Consider the following 21,726-nt stretch of genomic DNA (forward strand, 5'->3'; position numbering starts at 1 on the left):
GGTGTCTTTAATGCATCGGTGCAGACTCGATGGGCCGAAGGGCCTCTTCTGCTCTGTATTATTCTGTGATCCTTCCGATCTTCCTCACAACCCCTGGTTCTTCAGATCTCCTCCAATCCACCTTCCTTCCAATCTTCCCACCTGCCAATCCTTCCCATCTCCTCCTCAATCTTTCATATACCCACCTCCCACGATCCTTCCGATCTCCACCCCACATGGCCTTTCTGATCTGAAACCTCAATCTTCCCTCAACTCCTCTGATCTCTCCTACCCGACCCTTCCAGGCACCAGCCAGCCCCCCTGCCCCTTTCTGTCTCCCCCACCCTCCAACCCTGGCCTCCAATCTTCCTTCTGGCCTCTGACATGGCCTCTGGTCTCCAGTCTCCCTGCATCCCCCACTTCTCTGGACCCCGATCTTTCCTCTGGCCCTCCACCTCTCGTCTTTACAACTCCTCTATGTCCTCTCTGCTCCCCAGCTGTGGCCTGGTGCCAAAGGCCTACTGCCTGACAGCTTTTCAATCTGACTGGCTGCAGCTGGGAAATAGGTGTAAAATATGAGAATCAGGTCCTTCTGAATCTGCAGGAAACACATTCTTCCGGGTTCCTAACCTCCAAGCTGCACCATCCAAACCCACTCCCTCCCCAATTCCCAGTTAATATCCTGTCAATATGTCTATGCTTTCAGTGGCTCTGCAAGCAAGAAGTCTCTTAGACTGAACAACAGCCTGCAAGATACCGTCAACCATGTCTTTAGGCCCTGGGCCAGTCCCCGGCGATCAAGTTACCTTAACTTTTTCCTGTCATTCCTTAATCTCCCTGCCTTCAATTTTTGCAAAGTCTGCTAAGTGCAGAACTGTATTCACAATGTTCATGCCAACAGAGAGCCAGAAACAGTGCTATGCCTTTTGGTGCAAGACCACCATGGCACATAAAGCTGGTAAGGCATTGACAGAATAAATCAGTTGTGGCCTGAAACTTGTCACCACCTGTTATTAGACCTGCTGCAAAATGTATCTATGGGGTTGGTGCCATGGAGTGATATAGAGGGCAACCCTCCTAGCAAGTATTTAATTTGGCATCATCTCCACTTCAGCATGCATCGACATGGGGTAGGGGGGATGTAGCGGGGGTGGGGTGTCAGGTGCTGCACTGTTCCATCACTTGCCTGGAGACCTATGCTTGTACCTTGGGTTTCTGTCCCATTCAATCTTAACCGATGAATGACACTGATTTGTTTCAATGCAGCACTGCGCTTTGCTGGTTTAATGATTTTCCAATACAACAAACATACCTTATACCAAGTGTTGTCAGTTACAATCCAAATTAGTTTGAGGGAATTGATGAACTTTCCTCAACCTGTAACACAGCCTTTCATAGCTCTACGGCCTTGAATCTCCTATGTGGTATTAATATAAAAATAGTTAAAGGGCGTGAGTTTCCCAAGGGCTCTCTCATTGGTCTGCCATAGCTTTGATGGAAGATCCAGCGAAATGATGTAAAAATGCCAGAAACATAATTTACGGGGCTGCTCTGCAAAGTTACAGTGAACTGGTGAGAGGCCCCTGTGAAAATTCACCCAAGTGGATTCATATGAAATATAGAATTACAGGGACTTTAAAGCACAGAAACAGGCCATTCAGCCCAACTGGTCTATGCTGGCAGTTATGCTCCACATGAGCCTCCTTCCACCTCTCTTCAGCTAACCCTAACAGCACATCCTTCTATTCATTTCTCCTTCCTCTGATTATCCAGCTTCCCCTATTATTTATCATTTATGCTATTCGTCACAACTACTCCTTGTGGAAGCCAGTTTCACAGTCTTACCAATCTGGGCTGGATTTTGTCACACCGGCAGGACTCCAGGCACCGGACCAAAAATGCGAGGGGAATACCACGTTGCCCTTTCAGAGACATCCCTCCCCCTCCGCAACACCAGCACAATTTAACAGCGCTCAGTCACTTAAGAGCCCAGCACCAGGATCCCCATCCCTTTAAAGACGGGTATCCTGCCTCCAAGAGCTGCCACCAATCAGAGGGCCGTCAGCTCAGTAGAATCGGCAGCGCCACTAGGAGAAGTGGCCGCTGCCGATACTACAAGAGGCATTGGACCCAGGCCCAGCTCTTGACCCATGATAAGTGAGGCGGGGGTTGCTCGGGCCAGACTGGCAGGCCCAGTGAGGGGAAGGGGCAGGGTGGGTGTTATTGCAGGGTGTGGGGTGTTCACATAGTTGGAGTGTTTCCCGTGGGGGCCCTCCATGGGCCACAGATTGACCACAGAGGAGGAGCACCCCCCACCCTATGCCCACAGGGAGGTACCTCGTTTTACTGGATGACCACCCCAAGTAGTGGAGGACCACCCCCCAACACCCCCTCCCCCCACCCCACCGCTGCCTAAATCCCAGCGACAGCAGGAAGGGGCCCTTAAGTGGCCATAATAGGCCTCTAAAGTGCAATGGGAAGGTGACAGGCCCATTGCCCCTGCTTCCTGCCGCAATTCTCTAGGCTCCCCCCCTTTCAAACCCGTCTTCGGGCATCCCATTAAATTCAGGCCTCTATGCCTACCCTATAAAACTTCTCCATAATATTAAGCCCTCTGCTAGCTCACTCTGCAGCATTCTATTTTATTATTAAAACAGCCTTTCCTGATAAAGATAATCTCTCAGTCTGGTATCATCTTTATAAATATTTTTGTACCTCCTCGAGTGCCTCTAAATCCTTTTTTAATAAGGAGATCAGAACTGTGCGCTGAACTCTAAGTGTGATCTAACCATGGTTGGATACAAGTTTAGCATAATTTATTGTCATTTATATTTCTCTCGAAATGAACTGTAGTCATTTGTTTGTTTATACGGCCTTTAAATGATTTGGATCCCTTTACTCCTCTACCCCATTTAGACTCTTAGGGATGAATTTTAGCCCCCTAAGTGGGTAGATTAGAATTTGGTGAGATGTAAAAATATTTAAAAATACCAAACCCCACCCAAACCCAGCTCCAACCCACCCATTTCTGGGTTTACTTGATGAGGGATTGGTCTGGCAGCAAATCTGCTCCCAGGTGATGGGCTGGCAATTTAAATATTACAATAAGACTGGGGGTGCTTCACATTTAACTTCTCTTACAGGTTTAACCCTGACCTCAGGGAACCCCGCAGCTCAAGGAAAGCAAAGACAGAATCAGGACTCCTTGTGAGCCAGGAGCAGCAGGAGTGTTTCCCTTGCCTGCCCTACCTCCCTCAGATTGAACATCCCCATCAGAACCTTCCAACTCCATCCAAAGACAACTTTTCCCCCCATCAAGGATTGGATCCGACTCCTCCCCCAACGCCAGTAATCAATCAGACACCACAACAAGGATCAGACCACCCAGGTTCAGGGGTCAGACTCTCCCCCACACTCCCAACAGCAGCTGGTGGCTCCTTAACTCTGGCTATGGCCTGCTCCAGTGTACCACTCACCTGACTGGAAATCAAGCCTGTCAGTTAGGCTGGCTTTGGGCAGGGGCCCTGTCAAAAAACAAATACTTTCTGTTCCAACCAGGTGAGAAAGGGGTCTAGGGTTCCCTTTCAGCCTTCACCTAGTCTTACCGTAACAGGGTTTAATTTTAAACACATCTTTTCATTTTTTAGCTCCCCTTTATTGAATCCTTGTTCACTAACCTCAAATTATAAGGCAAAGAAACTAGCCAAACAGGTTTCCTTAGGTTTAAAGACAAAAGGTTGAACTTTATTAAACTTAAACTCTAATTCAGTTAATGCCTACAGATATGCAACCCATCCACACTAGCATGCATCCGCGACACACACATACAGATCGAGACAGAAAAGAGCAGAAGGAACAAAGTAGAAAAGTTTGAGGCAATATCTGACGATGGTTTTGGTTACTTTTTTTGAACTCGCTGTAAATTCCTTGATTGTAGGTAGGTGTTGATTTTTTTGGGGCCCAGTATTCTTCTAAAACCTTGTTCAATGTAGGAGACTTTTCTTTCATGCGTCCTCAGTGGGTCCAGAGGCTTGTGGGAAAGAGATGGGAGCAGACAAGAGAGGTCTTCTCACTCTAGGAGCAAATAGTCTTTTAGTTCAAACTGATGCACAATTCAGAAAAAACAGGTTGCCAAGCAGGTTAGTCACGTGACCAGCTGGTCTGACCACTTCTGTTTGTGGATTTGACCATCCCAGCAGTCATTCTGAAATCTGAGCTCCCTCACCTTCAATGTCTGGTGCTCAACGTCCATTGTGGGTTAAATTTGATAAGGGACTTAGTGCCTTTGTCTTTACAAGCTCTGTCTGTTAATATGCAAAAGTCTTTCCAGCCAAGGGCCTGGTGATTTTTTTAAAAGAAGTAGTTTTTTCACTTCAAAACAGTTTTCAAATCAATGTTCATATGACAAAATTAATATGCCTCATTCTTGGCAGGTTGGTGGGGGGGTGGGGGGTGGCGGTGATGTGCATGACACATGCACCATGGACTTCCAGGTTTCCTGCCTAAATCTCTGCCTACCCACTTGGAAAACCTGTCCCACTAAATATCGAGACCTTTCTTTCCAAGGAGTATGTGGCTTCCTTATTCTTCCTATTCAAACATAACACCTTACACTTATCTATACAGAAATTCTTTGGTATACTCATTCTGCAAGTTCATTAATGACCTCTTATGCTTTGTCACAGTGTTCCTCAGTGTTGAATATACTCCTCAATTTGGTGTTGCTCACAAATTTTGAAACTGTTCTCTCTATTCCTGAGTCCAAATAGTTTATGTATTATGAACAACTGTGGTCCCAGCACCAATCCTTGTGGAACACCACTCATATCTTTTCCAGTCTGAGTAGCCCGCAGAATACTATTTATTTTTACAATCCTTTATAATTTCATTTTGTAATTCCTCTTTGCCTTCCTAATTATTTCAACATCTTTCTTAACCTCTTCACATTCCCCTTTGCTTTCCTCCCTTTGTTGTTTAGTTATTTAGTGTATGCCTTTTTCAATTTCAATTTTGCCTTTATGTTTTGATTCATCCATGGTGTCTCATTATCAACTAATTTTTCTTGCTTTATAGCAGAATATATTTCTCCTGGACTCTATTGATCATTACTTTAAAAATCCCACCACTTTTCTATCTTTTTGTTTGCCAATATTATTTTCCAGTTTATTTCCCTAGTTCCATTTTCATCCCTACAAAGTCAGCTTTATTCCAATCTATTACTTTGATCTTTGTCTTACTTATGTCCTTCTCAATCTTCATCTTAAACTTTATTATGTTGTGTTCTCTAGTGCCTAGGGGTTCCCCTACACTTACTTTTCTTATCTGCTGTGGTTAAGCATTGATTTCTGTCTTGTTGGGCTTCCTACATACTGTGTATGGCATTTCTGTGGCCACAAACGTGACTCCAGGATGGTATGTTGACTCACTGGTGCTAGGGTCAAGGATGGCACGGAGTGGCTGCAGGACATTCTGAAGGGGGAGGGTGAACAGTCAGAGGTCGTGGTACACATTGGTACCAACGACATAGATAGAAAGAGGGTTGAGGTCCTGCAACAAAACTTTAGGGAGCTAGGTAGCATATTAAAAAGCATGACCTCAAAGGTTGTAATCTCTGGATTACTCCCGGTGCCACGTGCTAGTGAGTATAGAAATAGGAAGATAGAGCAGATGAATACGTGGCTGAAGACATGGTGCAGGAGGGAGTGCTTTAGTTTCCTGGATCACTGGGTCTGTTTCTGGCAAAGGTGGGACCTATACAAGTTGGACGGGTTGCACCTGAACCGGAACGGGACCAACGTCCTTGCTGGGAGGTTTGCTAGTGCTGTTGTGGGGGGGGGTGGGGGGTTTAAACTAATTTGGCAGGGGGACGGGATACAGAGTGTCGGTACAGTAGGGAGTGATGCACAGTCAAATATGGAAGAGAAACTGAGTCAGACTGGAAGGCAGAGCAAATATAGACTTGTTAAGGCACAAGTGAAAAATGCAAGGCTGGATTGTATCTATTTTAATGCAAGGAGTCTTACTACTAAGGCAGATGAATTGAGGGTGTTGATTAGCACATGGGATTATGATATTATTGCTATCACAGAGACATGGTTGAGGGAGGGGCAGGACTGGCAGCTCAATATTCCAGGGTATAGAATCTTCAAGCAAGACAGGGGAGGGGGTAAAAGAGGAGGTGGCATTGCACAGTTGATCATGGAGTTAATTACTGCAGTGAGGAGGGATGATATCTTAGAAGGTTCCTCAAATGAGGCCATATGGGTAGAACTTAAAAACAAAAAGGGGGCAATCACTTGGCTGGGAGTGTACTACAGGCCTCCTCATAGTCAGGGGGAGATAGAGAAGCAGATATCTAGGCAAATATCAGAGAGGTGTAAAAATAATAGGGTACTAATAGTACGGAATTTCAACTTCCTCAATATTAACTGGGATAGTCTTAGTGCAAACTGCTTAAAGGGGGCAGAATTCTTAAAATGCATACAGGAGAGCTTTTTGAGCCAGTATGTAGAAAGTCCTACAAGAGAAGGGGCAGTACTGGACCTAATGCTAGGGAATGAGGCCAGACAAGTGGTAGACGTGTCAGTGGGGGAGTATTTCGGGGATAGTGACCATAACTCTGTAAAATTTAAGGTTGTTATGGAAAAGGACAAAGACGGACCAGAAATAAAGGTACTGAATTGGGGGAAGGCTGATTTCAATATGATAAAACAGGATCTGGCTAAAGTGGACTGCAGGCAACTACTTGTAGGAAAGTCTACATCACACCAGTGGGAGTCATTCAAAGAAGAAATAGAGAGAGTTTAGAGCCAACATGCACCCGTTAAGGTGAAGGGTAGGACCAACAAGTCCAGGGAACCCTGGATGTCAAGGGATGTAGAAGATTGGATCAGAAAAAAAAAGGAGGCTTATGGCAGATTCAAAGCGCTGAAAACAGCGCAGGCACTAGAGGAGTATAGAAAGTGTAGGGGGTACTTAAAAAAGTAATTAGGAGAGCAAAGAGGGGACATCAAAAAACACTGGCGGGCAAGATAAAGGAAAATCCTAAGGTGTTTTATAAATATATTAAGCACAACAGGATAACCAGGGAAAGAGTAGAGGCCATTTGGGACCAAAGTGGCAATCTGAGTCTGGAGCCAGAGGACATAGGTGAGGTTTTAAATGATTATTTTTCATCTGTGTTCACTATGGAGAAGGACGATGTAGATGTAGAGATCAGGGAGGGGGATTGTTGATATACTTGAACATAGTAGCATTGAAATGAAGGAAATATTAACTGTTTTCGCGGGCATAAAAGTGGATAAATCCCCAGGCCCAGTTGAGATATATCCCAGGCTGTGAGGCAAGGGAGGAGATATCAGGGGCTCTGACATAAATTTTCAGATCCTCTCTGGCCACAGGAGAGGTGCCAGCGGATTGGAGGACAGCGAATGTGGTATCATTATTCAAGAAGGGTAGCAGGAATAAACTAGGTAATTACAGGCCAGTGAGTCTAACATCAGTGGTTGGGAAACTATTGGAAAAATTCTGCGGGACAGGATTAATCTCCACTTGGTGAGACAGGATTAATCAGGGATAGTCGGCATGGCTTTGTCGGGGGGAGATTGTGTCTAACTAATTTGATTGAATTTTTTGAGGCGGTGACTAGATGTGTAGATGGGAGTAAAGCAGTTGATGTAGTCTACATGGTCTTCAGTAAGGCTTTTGATAAGGTCCCACATGGGAGATTGGTTAAGAAGGTGGGATCCAGGGCAATTTGGCAATTTGGATCCAAAATTGGCTTAGTGGCAGGAGGCAGAGAGTGATGGTCGAGGGTTGTTTTTGCGAGTGGAAGCCTGTGACCAGTGGTGTACCACAGGGATCTGTGCTGGGAATCTTGCTTTTTGTAGTGCACATTAATGATTTAGACGTGAATATAGGAGGTATGATCAGTAAGTTCGCAGATGACACGAAAATTGGTGATGTTGTAAATAGTGAGGAGGAAAGCCTTAGATTACAGGACGCTATAGATGGGCTAGTAAGATGGGCAGAGCAGTAGCAAATGGAATTTAATACAGAGAAGTGTATTTTGGGAAGACTAACAAGGCAAGCGAATATACAATGGATGGTAAGACCCTAGGAAGCACAGACGTTCAGAGGAACCTTCGTGTACTTGTCCATAGATCACTGAAGGCAGCAGCATAGGTAGATAAGGTGGTTAGGAAGGCATATGGGATACTTGCCTTTATTAGCTGAGGCATAGGATACAAGAGCAGGGAGGTTATGATGGAACTGTATAAACTGCTAGTTAGGCCACAGCTGGAGTACTATGTACAGTTCTGGGCATCACACTTTAGGAAGGATGTGATTGCACTGGAGACGGTGCAGAGGAGATTCACCGGGATGTTGCCTGGGCTGCAGTATTTCAGCTATAAAGAGAGATTGAAAAGGCTAAGGTTGTTTTCCTTGGAGCAGAGAAGGCTGAGGGGGGACATGATTGAGGTGTACAAAATTATGAGGGGCATTGATACGTTCCATGGGAAGAAAATTTTCCCTTAGCGAAGGGGTCAATAACTTGGGGGCATAGATTTAAGGTAAGGGGCAGGAGGTTTAGAGGGGATTTGAGGAAAAATGTTTTCACTCAAAGGGTGGTTGGAATCTGTAACACATTGCTTGAAGAGGTGGTAGAGGTAAGATCCCTCACAACATTTAAGAAGTATTTAGATGAACACTTGAAACGCCATAGCATACAAGGCTACGGGTCAAGTGCTGTAAAATGGGATTAGAATAGTTAGGTGCTTGATGACTGGTGCAGACACGATGGGCCGAAGGGCCTGTTTCTGTGCTGTATAACTCTTTGACTAAGTAAGTTCTGCTGCACACACTATACAAACTCCATTCCCTTTTCCCCGTTACCTTTTTATTATCACTAGTTTATTTGTAGGTAGTTGAAATCTTGTGTGATTATTATTCGACTATGCCTTTTACATATTTCATTGGTTTGCTTACATATTTGTTCAGCCACCGCTCTTCCACTATTAGGTGGTCTGTGCAATACTGCTATTTGGATGCGCAATTTGTTTTTTCTTATCTTATATCTCAATCCATATGGATTCTGTTTATATATTTCTGTTAGCTATGTCCCTTTTATTTACTTTCATTATGTTAATTCTAATTAGTACAGCTACTCCAGCCACATTTCATTCTTTCCTGTCCTTTCAAAAATACGTTATAATCTGCATATTTAACTGCCAGTCCTGTACTCTATGCAGACATGTCGCTCTGTACGATCTGGTTGCTCATTATGAATTGATGCCTCCAGTTCCCCCATTTTATTTTGGACTCCATGTACATTGCTGTACTGGTTTGTTAATTTGATTTTATTAGTCGATACACTCACTTAATTTTTAATAGTCTTTTTATACTTCTGTTTTACAGCTCTATTTGTTCCCTGACCATTTATAGTAGTTTTAATCCTTACATTGACCCTTTCCCTCATCTTTTGTTTCTTTCATCTTTCGGCTTATTTTATTTCTGCCCGATTCCTCCTCCTGTCTTACTAATTTAAAGTCCTATCGACAGCGCTGTTAATCCTTTCCACTGAACTCTGGTCCCATTCCAGTTCAGGTGGAGCCTGTCCCAGTGGTACAGTGCTTTCCTGTCCCACTATGGGTGTGAGTGTCCCTTGAAATAGAATCCCTCCCACCACTTCCTACACCTGTCTTTCAGCCATGCATTCACCTTCCTCATTAGTTTATCCCCAGACCAAATAACACGTGACGAAGTAGTGATTCTGAAATTGCCACCCTTGAGGTCCCATTTTTTAAATTTAATTCTTAACTTCTGGTACTACCTTAGCAGGATCTCCTCCTTGTTCTTCCTTACGTCATTGATTCACTCATGGACCACAACCACTATATCTTTTCACTTCCTTTCCAAATTCCTCTCCAGTTGCTTTGAGATATTGCTTATCCTTGCGAGAAACACACTCTCCTGGACTCTTGGTCATGACTACAGAGGATGCTATCTATCCTCCTGATTATAGAATCCCATAACACTACAACTTTTCTATTCTGATCTATCCCCCTCCCCACCCCCATTGCTCTGCTTCCTGCTTTACATTGTCCTGGTTAGTATTCTGGCCATACACTCGGCAACCTTCATCCTTTTTCTCACAGGTATCAAATACATCAGACCTCTTGGACACAACCAGTGTCCCCAGGACTTCCTCCTCTATCTTGACTCGGATTCCCACTACACTGCTGACTGTCAACTCTCCCCTTCCTCCATCTGTGCTTTCTTCTGAAGTGTGACTGTGCTCTGGAGTAAACGATGCAGAAATTCCTCCCACTCCATATCGGATTTAGTGAGCCTGTCACAGCTTCCAGCGGCGGACCCAGAAATGGGCGCTGTTGCTGCTCGTCACGTGTAGCCAGCCCACTGCAATCACATGGTAGGCGGCCAATTATAATAATGGAGGTGCAGGGCCCGGCCAATTACGCGATGGGGGCAGGTTTTGTGGCACTGTATGCGGTATCGGATGACTCCGGAGCAGGTTATGGCGCCATATTTAAAGTCCTGACCGCCCTGCTTTCATTTGAGCCATTCGCTGTTTACTGCTGTTACTGGTGTTGGAGTGACTCCTAGACACCCCCACCCACTGACAAGGATGCTGAAGTAAGGCAGCAGCAAGTCATCAAGTGGCCACATGGTTTAGCGATGCCTCCCTAGCAATTCTCCTCCAGGCTGCGAGGGAAAGGCGGGAAGTCCTCTTCCACAGGGATGATGAGAAGAGGTCCTCCCACCTGACCAAGCAAGTCTGGATGCAGATCACTGAGGAGGTCAGCAGCTGTGGGGTCAGCCCCTGAACATGGGTACACGACCTCCTTCAGTTTGCCAAGGTGAGTGCTACATACCTCTGTCCTTTTTGAGGATTGCATGTGGCTATGTGGGAGGCAGCGCAACACGGGGAGGGAGGCACCACAAGGGAGCTGGCAAGGGGGGTTAGGCATCACCACATCTTTCCAGGTGCACCTCGGCCACAGGCCACCATCTTAAGAAGCGCATCCCCATCACATTCCTTGAGAGCTGATGTACAAATGAGCCATACAGGAAACCCAAGCAGGGGATGAGGGGCTGCCATTAGTACACTTTTCCTAAAGCTCTTCCTGTGAAGTATGACTATCTCCTTCTTTCCAATTGCAGGTCAAATGGGCCCATAATAACAGAGAGACCTTGAGGACTGGTGGAGGAATTGCAGACATACGGTCTCTCTCAGCAACTGAGAATGAAGCACAGGAGTTAACCCAGGGCAGCCGCTCAATAGTAGATGATGAGACTAGAGTCTCCGCACAAGAGAGTGAGGATTGTCTTCAATCAACATCCAACGCACTTCTGGAGATCTGCATCACACATGGATATCATAATGAGATTTGCATCGCCTAACCCACACATGTTTGTAATAAAAACAGAAAATGCTGGAAATACTCAGCAGGTCTAGCAGCATCTGTGGAGAGTGAAGCAGAGTTAATGATTTAGGTCTGTAACCATTCATCAGGACACATATTTGTGTTCTCTCATGCTGGTTATACGAACATACGAACTAGGAGTCGGAGTAGTCTATTCGGCCCCTTGAGCCTACTCCGCCATTCTATAAGGTCATGGCTGATCTGCTTGTGGACTCAACTTCACTTTCCTGCCTACACCAGATACCTTTTGACTCCCTTGTTTGTCAAGAATCTGTCTACCTCTGCCTTAAAAACATTCAATGATCCTGTCCCTACCACTCCCCTGGGAAGAGTTCCACAGACTCATAACCCTCTGAGAGAAAAAAATTCTCCTCATCTCTGTCTTAAACCCCTTCTTTTTAAATGGTGCATTCTAGTTTTAGTCTCTCCCACAAGGGGAAACATCCTTTCAACATCCACCCTGTCAAGTCTCCTCAGGATCTTTCTTATACAATTTTAAAAGATCACCTCTCATCCTTCTAAACTCCAATGAATACAGACCCAACCTGTCCAACCTTTCCTCATAAGATAACCCTCTCATCCCAGGAATCAGTCGAGTGAACTTTCTCTGAACTGCTTCTAATGCAATTATATCCTTTCTTAAGGAGACCAAAATTGTACACAATACTCTAGATGTGCTCTCACCAATGCCCTGTACCACTGTAGCAAATCATCTCTACTTTTATTTTCCATTCCCCAGCAAATACAAAAACATATCATTTGCCTTCTTAATCACTTGCTGTACCTGCATACTAACTTTTTGTGTACTAGGTTCGTGGGAGCCCTGATGGCCACATGCGTGCTGTCCATCACACCTTGCACCTGGGGGATTCCAATGATGGCCCTGAAGCCAATAGCCCCGCTCGGCCTGACTGTCACGATTGGTCTGGTAGCGCATATAGTCCCCGGACCTCTTGAACAGGGCATTGGTCACCTCCTTAATGCAGCAGCAGGCTGCTGCCTGGGAGACCCCAAACCTGTTCCCAGTGGATGCCTGGAAAGATCCAGATGTGTAAAGGTTATGTGCCATTGTAATCTTCAGGGTCACAGGCCTAGGGTGAAAACTGTATCCCATAGGTCGCAATTCGTCCTGCAGCATGATACATAAGTCGGTGATGGCCTCCCTGACCTGCGCTGGCAATGCTGCCCATCATTTGGAAGTAGCTGAGGTGAGTCCTGTACACGCTCTGGCGCAGGTGGGCCCTTCTTGGCATGGCCGGCTACTGTTGCTCTTGCTGCCTCCTGGCCCTCCCTCAGTCGGAGGCGCTGCATCATACCATGGGGGTCCACAAAGACAGGGTGAATGGGACCTCTGTCAGGTGATTATTCAGCCTCCAGAGCGCTGTCCTTGCAGAGACAAATTTGCCTTTGCTACTCCTCTTGGCTTATGCGCTGACCACCCTCTCACCTGATAGTATGGCCATCCAACCTTCTCACCCAGTAATATGGCCACCTGTGCTGACCACCTGAGACCAAGCCCACCTAGTCCAGCCACCAAAGACCAAGTCCACCCGTACAGACCTCCCGACTCCCCGACCCCACCTTGCAGAGTGCTCAGCAATGTAGGCCATCAATGACATTCGCTCCCCTCTCTTTTCCTATCCAATGCTGATCATGGCTGCCTACCTGTCAAGGCACTGAGGCCGCGCATTGGTGCCTCCACCTTTCAGTGACTCGGAATCTGAAGACACGCAAGGGCAGTCCGTCGTCCACTTAATACCAAGCCCCCCATGGAATCGCAATGAACTGAATACATTGCATGAAAATGTATCATAACTAACTGTTCTACAATTTAAATTGTACTCCCATCGCATTGGAGCAGCAACACAGCCTTTGTGCTTTCCCACCGCTGAGTAATTCCGGAACAGACATCACACATAGGATAGCGGGCAAACGTATCCAATGCTATTCTCCAGTCCCCCATTCCCGCTCCAAACAGGCTCACCAAATTCAGTCCACCAACTCAATGGGTGAATCTTCTGCACTTCGAAAATTTTCAGATGACAGGACCATTTCCAGGTCCCGACCCCACTCGGGTCAAAGGTGCGCCAACAGGAGGAACCTTTCAAGAGGCAGTCAATTAACAAGCTGCCTCTGCTGTCGTCATCCAATTAAAGGATGGCAGGCAGGTTTCCAAGGCAGGACGCCCAATCAGAAGGCTGAGGCAGGTAAGGGAGTGCAAGGACGCTGCAAAATGGAGTTGCCCTCAAAAGCCTGCCTACGATTTAAAAATACCGAAGGCCCACATCCCTTAGGGCCATCAGTATTGGGGGCTAGTGAGATGAGAGACCAATGGCCCTCTGGCCTGCTGCCAGGAGGCGACCTCCCAGTTGATGCCAGCTTCCTGACTCAGTGAAGTCTGGTCCGATGCTGGGAGAACCCAGTGGCATCTGCACCTTGGCCCTGTGTTGGTCCTTAATTGACGCTAACTGGCTATCCACTGCTATCAGTCATAGCCCATCTCCAGCACAATGGCTCAGAGCCAGGAACATATGGGGGAGCTGACGCAACACATGACTTGCACAATTTACTCCTGGCCCACCTCCAAACCTGCCTCCGTGGAGTGGGGAAGTTTCCACCCAATGACTGTAAACTGGAGTGTCTCAAGGCAGAGACATTTCCTGCCATTGTAGCATTCCGAGACAGTCCCTAACCTCCCACATACTGCAGTCCTGCCACAGGGCTCTTATTTTATTTATTAGTTAGCAATACTTTATTTCTGGAACTGATAAAATCAATAGAGGCTTCGATTATAATTAGTAAATCAGTTTAGTTAATTTCAATTTAATTCGTAATTAATTAATTTCTCTGATTATTAATCAACTATTTATTTATGTGTCATTTTCAGTGTAGTTATTTCTTAATCAATGATAACTCCCTACAGTTAATATTAGAGTGTATACTAAATTCACTTAGCTTTCACGGGCTGCACTGCTCTGCTTCTGCATTGACTGTAACAACTCATTATAAAATTTTCTGAGTTTGTTTACCCTGAGCTGCTGCTCTGCGAAGCTCTTTTGTAAATAACAGGGGCCTCTGCCCTCTGCTGACACTCTTTGCCACGCTCTTTGGCCACAATTTTAACAGAATAATTAACCTGATGGGATTAAATGGGTCAATGCTTCTATTAAAATAGTGAACAAAGGAATTTCATTCCATCAGTTAACCATCTGTACACTAATATCGTAGGTCCACATTTCAAGGTGTATATTTCTATTCACACTGCTACAACTCAGAGATTGGGCAATCACACTCTCAAAATCCAAATCCAACTGATGTTGCTTCTGAAATTTCTTTAAATCATTTTGACGGACAACCAAAACATTTTCTCCAGACTGTCCTATCTGTTAAATTGACAATGTGGTGCGGTGCACACAAGACAAATATAGTCGAGATTGGAGTCATTAATGTACTATTGGGCGGCGCAGTGGTTAGTACCACAGCCTCACAGCTCCAGGGACCCGGGTTCGATTCTGGGTACTGCTTGTGCGGAGTTTGCAAGTTCTCCCTGTGACTGTGTGGGTTTTCGCCGGGTGCTCCGGTTTCCTCCCACAGCCAAAGACTTGCAGGTGATAGGTAAATTGGCCATTATAAATTGTCCCTCGTGTAGGTAGGTGGTAGGGAATATGGGATTACTGCAGGGTTAGTATAAATGGGTGGTTGTTAGTCGGCACAGACTCGGTGGGCCGAAGGGCCTGTTTCAGTGCTGTATCTCTAAACAAAAAAATTAAATATTCTTTGTTTCCTAGTTCTAAACCCAAACACACATATTAAAGTTAGTAACTGAAACATGTTATTGCAAAAGATAGACAATTGTGAAGTAATTACTGCATCTCAAAACTAAACTAAACTAATATTAACCTTGAAAGTTCCACTGTAGTAATGAAGCATGACATAGACAGTCCACTGTATCATCATTGTGACCTTATCACATCATGCTGCAAGTAACTTATTTTACAGTGCAAAGGAAGCCTAAATGACATAAATGAGCAAGAACCATATTTTTAATTGTAGCTTGTATCCAACTGCTACTGGAAATCTCCCCCTACTGAAGTTTCTTAAAGACAAACTCCGTTAAAAGAGCTCAAAAGGCATATTTCTAATAATCATATTGAATTGTTAAACATCACAGACCCTGATTTGAAGACACTGAACTCCTGGCAGGAGCACTGGTTGCTGGGAGAATATATCAGGAGACTATGAATACACATCCCATTAATGGAATGAATTCCAGATATGCATTCCATGTAGATGAGCCTCCACGCTAGTAGCGTCTACAGGATTAGATGGAAATTCACCAGTGTTTTAAACAGAAAGTCAACTTCTTGTGAGCTTATCAAGTAAGCAACTTAGCCATGGTCACATGGTTGATTCCTGTTCTAAATTAAATAGCTTATCTCAGCAAAGGGGACTGTAATGTAATGGTGACCTCACCTTTAAGTAACCTTACCCTTAAGAGACCAAGCCACCGATGTAACTGATGACATCACCATACATATATATACATATGCAGAAGACACCATCTTAGAAGGAGACACTGAGTCACAACCTGTAGCCGGAGCACGCATATCAGTATGGACAAGACCTGGACCTGAGTAACGTGTAGAGCTCATAAAACGTAAATCAGGGGTCGCCAATCATTTCTTTAGTGAGAGCTACTTCTGATAAATGAAAAATATCACGAGCCACTTAAGCATATCTTGAAAAAATACAGATGTGATACTTGACACTGCATGCTTTCCACCAGTCCAGTGAAATTCAGCTTGTAACTGGAGAGGACAACCCTGATGCAGTCATTCAGATGCAACCGGAAGAGAAGCTTAGCTCAGCCATTTTTTTCTAAACCAGTAAACATTTTCAAATAATTGAAAACAAAGTGCTATGATACAGGGAAATAAAACAAAAGCAACCTTGAGATTCAAATGCAAGCTGTTCTATACTGATTGTCGCCAATAAAAGTTAGATCCGTAGTGGAAACTTTTTGAGCGTTTGAAGGAAGCTGTGGAAAGGAATGACTGACTGGCTGATTAGCCAGTCAAAAGATGCTGCTCTGAGAAAGAATGTGCGTTCGTTGATGTCACAATGCTACTGAGAGTGCGGGGAAGGGGCATGCTTGCTGCGGAGACCCTCAGGCACGTTGGATGTTGTAGTTTCCATGCTGTCTGGATTTCGCTGTAAGTGGCCAGTGGATGTGGAGAGGTGGGACTACAACTCCCAGTGTGCATGGCGGGCTGTAGTGGATCTCTGATAGGCGAAGGAGCTGCAACAGCTGCTGCTGCTGCTGGAGAGGAGCAGACAGAGAGTGGCATTACCTAATGGGAACTGTCTTTCTGAGAGAGGTTAAAGAAAAGACAAGCAACCATGGGCTTCCTTTACATTGTCTAGATATTGTGTTGTGTTGAACCTGAATATTAATACCACTATCTGCTTGGTTTTGTTTTTGACTGCAATTTGTCAAAACTTTATGTGAACTACTCAAAGACTGACAGCGAGCTATCAGGAGTTCATGATCGATGTGTTGGTGACCCCGATCTAAATAGTTAAGGTAATAAAGAGTGTTGTGTTGAACCTGAATATTAAGCCTGCATCTATCCTTAAGAAGATTCACTGATCTGCTTAACAGCTCTCCATAAAAGAAACCACAGCACAATACTACAGGGACTACAGCAGCCTTTGGCCAGGGTAGGAAAATTGGCCAGGTTTCTTGCATTTGATCATATTCAGTAGTCCCTGTTTGAAAAGCCCTGAGACTTCAGTACAAATCCCACCATAGCAGCTGGGGAATTTAAAATCAATTACATAAATTTCGAATAAAAAGCTAGTCTCAATGATGGTGACCAAGAAACTACCAGATTGCTGTTTCGGGAAGGAAAACTTCTGTCCTCACCCAGCCTGGCCTACATGTAACTCCAAACCCACAGAATTGTGGTTGACTCTTAACTGACCTCTGAAATGGCCAAGCAAACTACTGAGTTGTAACAAATCACTACAAAAAAACATTGAGTAAGAATAAAACTGGGTGGTTCTAATCATGCTGGAGTATTCAGGCAACCAGCCTGCTTTGAAAACACTTTTTTTTTCAAAGTAAATTCTTCAGAGTCTCATGGCATCAGGTCAAATAAGGGCACAGAAACCTCCTGCTGATTACCACCTACCACCCTCTCTCAGTTGATGAATCAGTACTTCTCCATGTTGAACACCACTTGGAAAAAGCACTGAGGATGGCAAGGGCACAGAATGTACTCTGGGTGGGGAACTTCAATGCCCATCACCAAGAGCAGCTCGGTAGCACCACGACTGACTGAGCTAGCCGAGTCCTAAAGGCTGCCAGACTGGCCTGCGGCAGATGGTGAAGGAACCAACAAGAGGGAAAAACTTGCTTGACCTCACCCTCACCAATCTACTTGTCGCAGATGCATCTGTCCATGACAGTATTGGTAGGAGTGATCACTGTACAATCTTTGTGAAAATGAAGTCCCATTTTCCCACTGAGGATACCCTTCATCGTGTTGTGTGGTACTACCACTGTGCTAAATGGGATAGAATATAACAGATCTGGCAGCTCAAAACTGGGCATCCACGAGACGCTGTGGACCATCATCAGCAGCAGAATTGTATTCGTCCACAATCTGCAACCTCATGGACTGGCATATCCCTCACTCTACCATTACCATCAAACCAAGAGATCAAGCCTGGTTCAATGAAAAGTGCAGGAGGGCATGCCAGGAATACCTAAAAATGAGGTGTCAACCTGGTGAAGGATTACTTGCATGCCAAACAATGGAAGCAGCATGCGATAGACAGAGCTAAGCGATCTCACAACCAACAGAGAAAAGTTCTGCAGTCCTGCCATATCTAGTCATGAATGGTGGTGAACAATTAAATAACTAACCAGAGGAGGAGGCTGTACAAATAGCCACATCTTCAATGATGCACATTAGTGCAACAGAAAAGGCTGAAGTATTTCAGCCAGAAGTGTCGAGTGGATGATCCATCTCGGTCTCTTCCTGAGGTCCCCAGCATCACAGATGCCAGTTTTTATCCAATTCAATTCACCCCACATGATATCAAGAGATGGCTAAAGGCACTGGATACTGCAAAGTCTTTGGGCCCTGACAACATTACGGCAATAGTACTGAAGACTTGTGCTGCAGAACTAGCCACACCCCTAGTCAAGCTGTTCCAGTACAACTACAACACTGGCATTTACCTGGCAATGCAAGAAAAAAAACCCAGGTATGTCCTGTCCACAAAAAGCAGGACAAATCCAATCCGACTAATTACCGCCCCATCGGTCTACTCTCCATCATCAGCAAAGTAATGGAAGGTGTCGTTGACAGTGCTATCAAGCACGACTTAAACAGCAACAACATGCTCACTTTTCATTGCAGCAGCTTTTTCGGGAGCAGAGAGTGCGAGCGAGTGAGCAGCTGGGAAGGTCAGTTTAAAGTAAATTTAATTTCCTTTTGTTTTCGGCGGAGACCAGGGGGCTGCTGGGTAAGTAAAACCTTATATATTTGGGCCGCTTCTGAACCCGAGACACTACACCTGTAGTGTCTCCCACCCGCCCTCCCCCTCTAACCAAAAAAAAAGGACTCGGTGGTGTGTAGGTAAGGTAAGGCTTTTTCTATTTATCTTTTTTTTTTAATCGTGTGATTGGTAAAAAACTTTTCGTTCCTTTTTCATTTAACTAAGTTTAAGCTTAAGATTAAAAATGGCAGGAGATCTCAGACCTGTGACATGCTCCTCTTGCTCAATGTGGGAGCTCAGGGACATGGCTGATGTCCCTGACTCCTTCACGTGCAGGAAGTGTGTCCAGCTGCAGCTCTTGTTAGACCGCATGACGGCTCTGGAGCTGCGGATGGACTCACTTTGGAGCATCCGCGATGCTGAGGAGGTCGTGGATAGCACGTTTAGTGAATTGGTCACACCGCAGATTAGGATTGCTGAGGGAGAAAGGGAATGGGTGACCAAAAGGCAGAGAAAGAGCAGGAAGGCAGCGCAGGTGTCCCCTGCGGTCATCTCCCACCACAACAGGTATACCGTTTTGGATACTGTTGAGGGAGATGGCTCACCAGGGGAAGGCAGCAGTAGCCAGGTTCATGGCACCGTGGCTGGCTCTGCTGTTCAGAAGGGCGGGAAAAAGAGTGGAAGGGCTATAGTCATAGGGGATTCGATTGTAAGGGGAGTAGATAGGCGGTTCTGTGGTCGAAAACGAGACTCCCGAATGGTATGTTGCCTCCCAGGTGCACGGGTCAGGGATGTTTCAGATCGGCTGCAGAACATTCTGAAGGGGGAGGGTGAACAGCCAGTTGTCGTTGTGCACATAGGCACCAATGATATAGGTAAAAAACGGGATGAGGTCCTACAAGCAGAATTTAGGGAGTTAGGAGCCAAGTTAAAAAGTAGGACCTCAGAGGTAGTAATCTCAGGATTGCTACCAGTGCCACGTGATAGTCAGAGTAGAAATGAAAGAATAGTCAGGATGAATGCATGGCTTGAGAGATGGTGCAGGAGGGAGGGGTTCAGATTTTTGGGACATTGGGACCGGTTCTGGGGGAGGTGGGACTATTACAAATTGGACGGTCTACACCTGGGCCGGACTGGAACCAATGTCCTTGGGGGTGCTTTTGCTAACGCTGTTGGGGAGGGTTTAAACTGATGTGGCAGGGGGATGGGAACCAAATGAGGTCAGTGGAGAGTAAGGATGTAGTAACTAAAGCCTGTAAGGAACTAGATAATGAAGTCAGCGTGACTAAGGGAAAGAGTAGGCAGGGAGCAGATGATGAAAGCAAAGGGACTGGTGGTCTGAGGTGTATTTGTTTTAATGCAAGAAGTGTAGTAGGTAAGACAGATGAACTTAGGGCTTGGATTAGTACCTGGGAGTATGATGTTATTGCTATTACTGAGACTTGGTTAAGGGAAGGGCATGATTGGCAACTAAATATCCCAGGATACCGATGCTTCAGGCGGGATAGAGAGGGAGGTAAAAGGGGTGGAGGAGTTGCATTACTGGTCAAAGAGGAAATCACAGCTGTGCTGAAGGAAGGCATTATGGAGGACTCGAGCTGTGAGGCAATATGGGCAGAACTCAGAAATAGGAAGGGTGCGGTAACAATGTTGGGGCTGTACTACAGGCCTCCCAACAGCGAGCGTGAGACAGAGGTACAAATATGTAAACAGATTATGGAAAGCTGTAGGAGCAACAGGGTGGTGGTGATAGGAGATTTTAATTTTCCCAACATTGACTGGGATTCACTTAGTGTTAGAGGTCTAGATGGAGCAGAATTTGTAAGGAGCATCCAGGAGGGTTTCCTAGAGCAGTATGTAAATAGTCCAACTCGGGAAGGGGCCATACTGGACCTGGTGTTGGGAAATGAGCCGGGCCAGGTGGTTGACGTTTCAGTAGGGGACTACTTTGGGAATAGTGATCACAATTCCGTAAGTTTTAGAATACTCATGGACAAAGATGAGAGTGGTCCTAAAGTAAGAGTGCTAAATTGGCGGAAGGCCAACTATACCAAAATTCGGCAGGAGCTGGGGAATGTAGATTGGGAGCAGCTGTTTGAAGGTAAATCCACTTTTGATATGTGGGAGGCTTTTAAAGAGAGGTTGATTAGCGTGCAGGAGAGACATGTTCCTGTGAAAATGAGGGGTAGAAATGGCAAGATTAGGAAACCATGGATGACAGGTGAAATTGTGAGACTAGATAAGAGGAAAAAGGAAGCACACATAAGGTCTAGGCGGCTGAAGAAAGACGAAGCTTTGAAAGAATATCGGGATTGTAGGCGCAATCTGAAACGAGGAATTAAGAGGGCTAAAAGGGGTCATGAAATATCTTTAGCAAACAGGGTTAAGGAAAATCCCAAAGCCTTTTATTCATATATAAGGAGCAAGAGGGTAACTAGAGAAAGGATTGGCCCACTCAAGGACAAAGGAGGAAAGTTATGCGTGGAGTCAGAGAAAATGGGTGAGATTCTAAACGAGTACTTTGCATCGGTATTCACCGAGGAGAGGGACATGACGGATGTTGAGGTTAGGGACAGATGTTTGATTACTCAAGGTCAAGTCGGCATAAGGAGGGAGGAATTGTTGGGTATTCTAAAAGGCATTAAGGTGGACAAGTCCCCAGGTCCGGATGGGATCTATCCCAGGTTGCTGTGGGAAGCGAGAGAGGAAATAGTTGGGGCCTTAACAGATATCTTTGCAACATCCTTAAACACGGGTGAGGTCCCGGAGGACTGGAGAATTGCGAATGTTG

This window comes from Heterodontus francisci, chromosome 5, assembly GCF_036365525.1.
Source record: "Heterodontus francisci isolate sHetFra1 chromosome 5, sHetFra1.hap1, whole genome shotgun sequence".
Lineage (NCBI taxonomy): Eukaryota > Metazoa > Chordata > Chondrichthyes > Heterodontiformes > Heterodontidae > Heterodontus > Heterodontus francisci.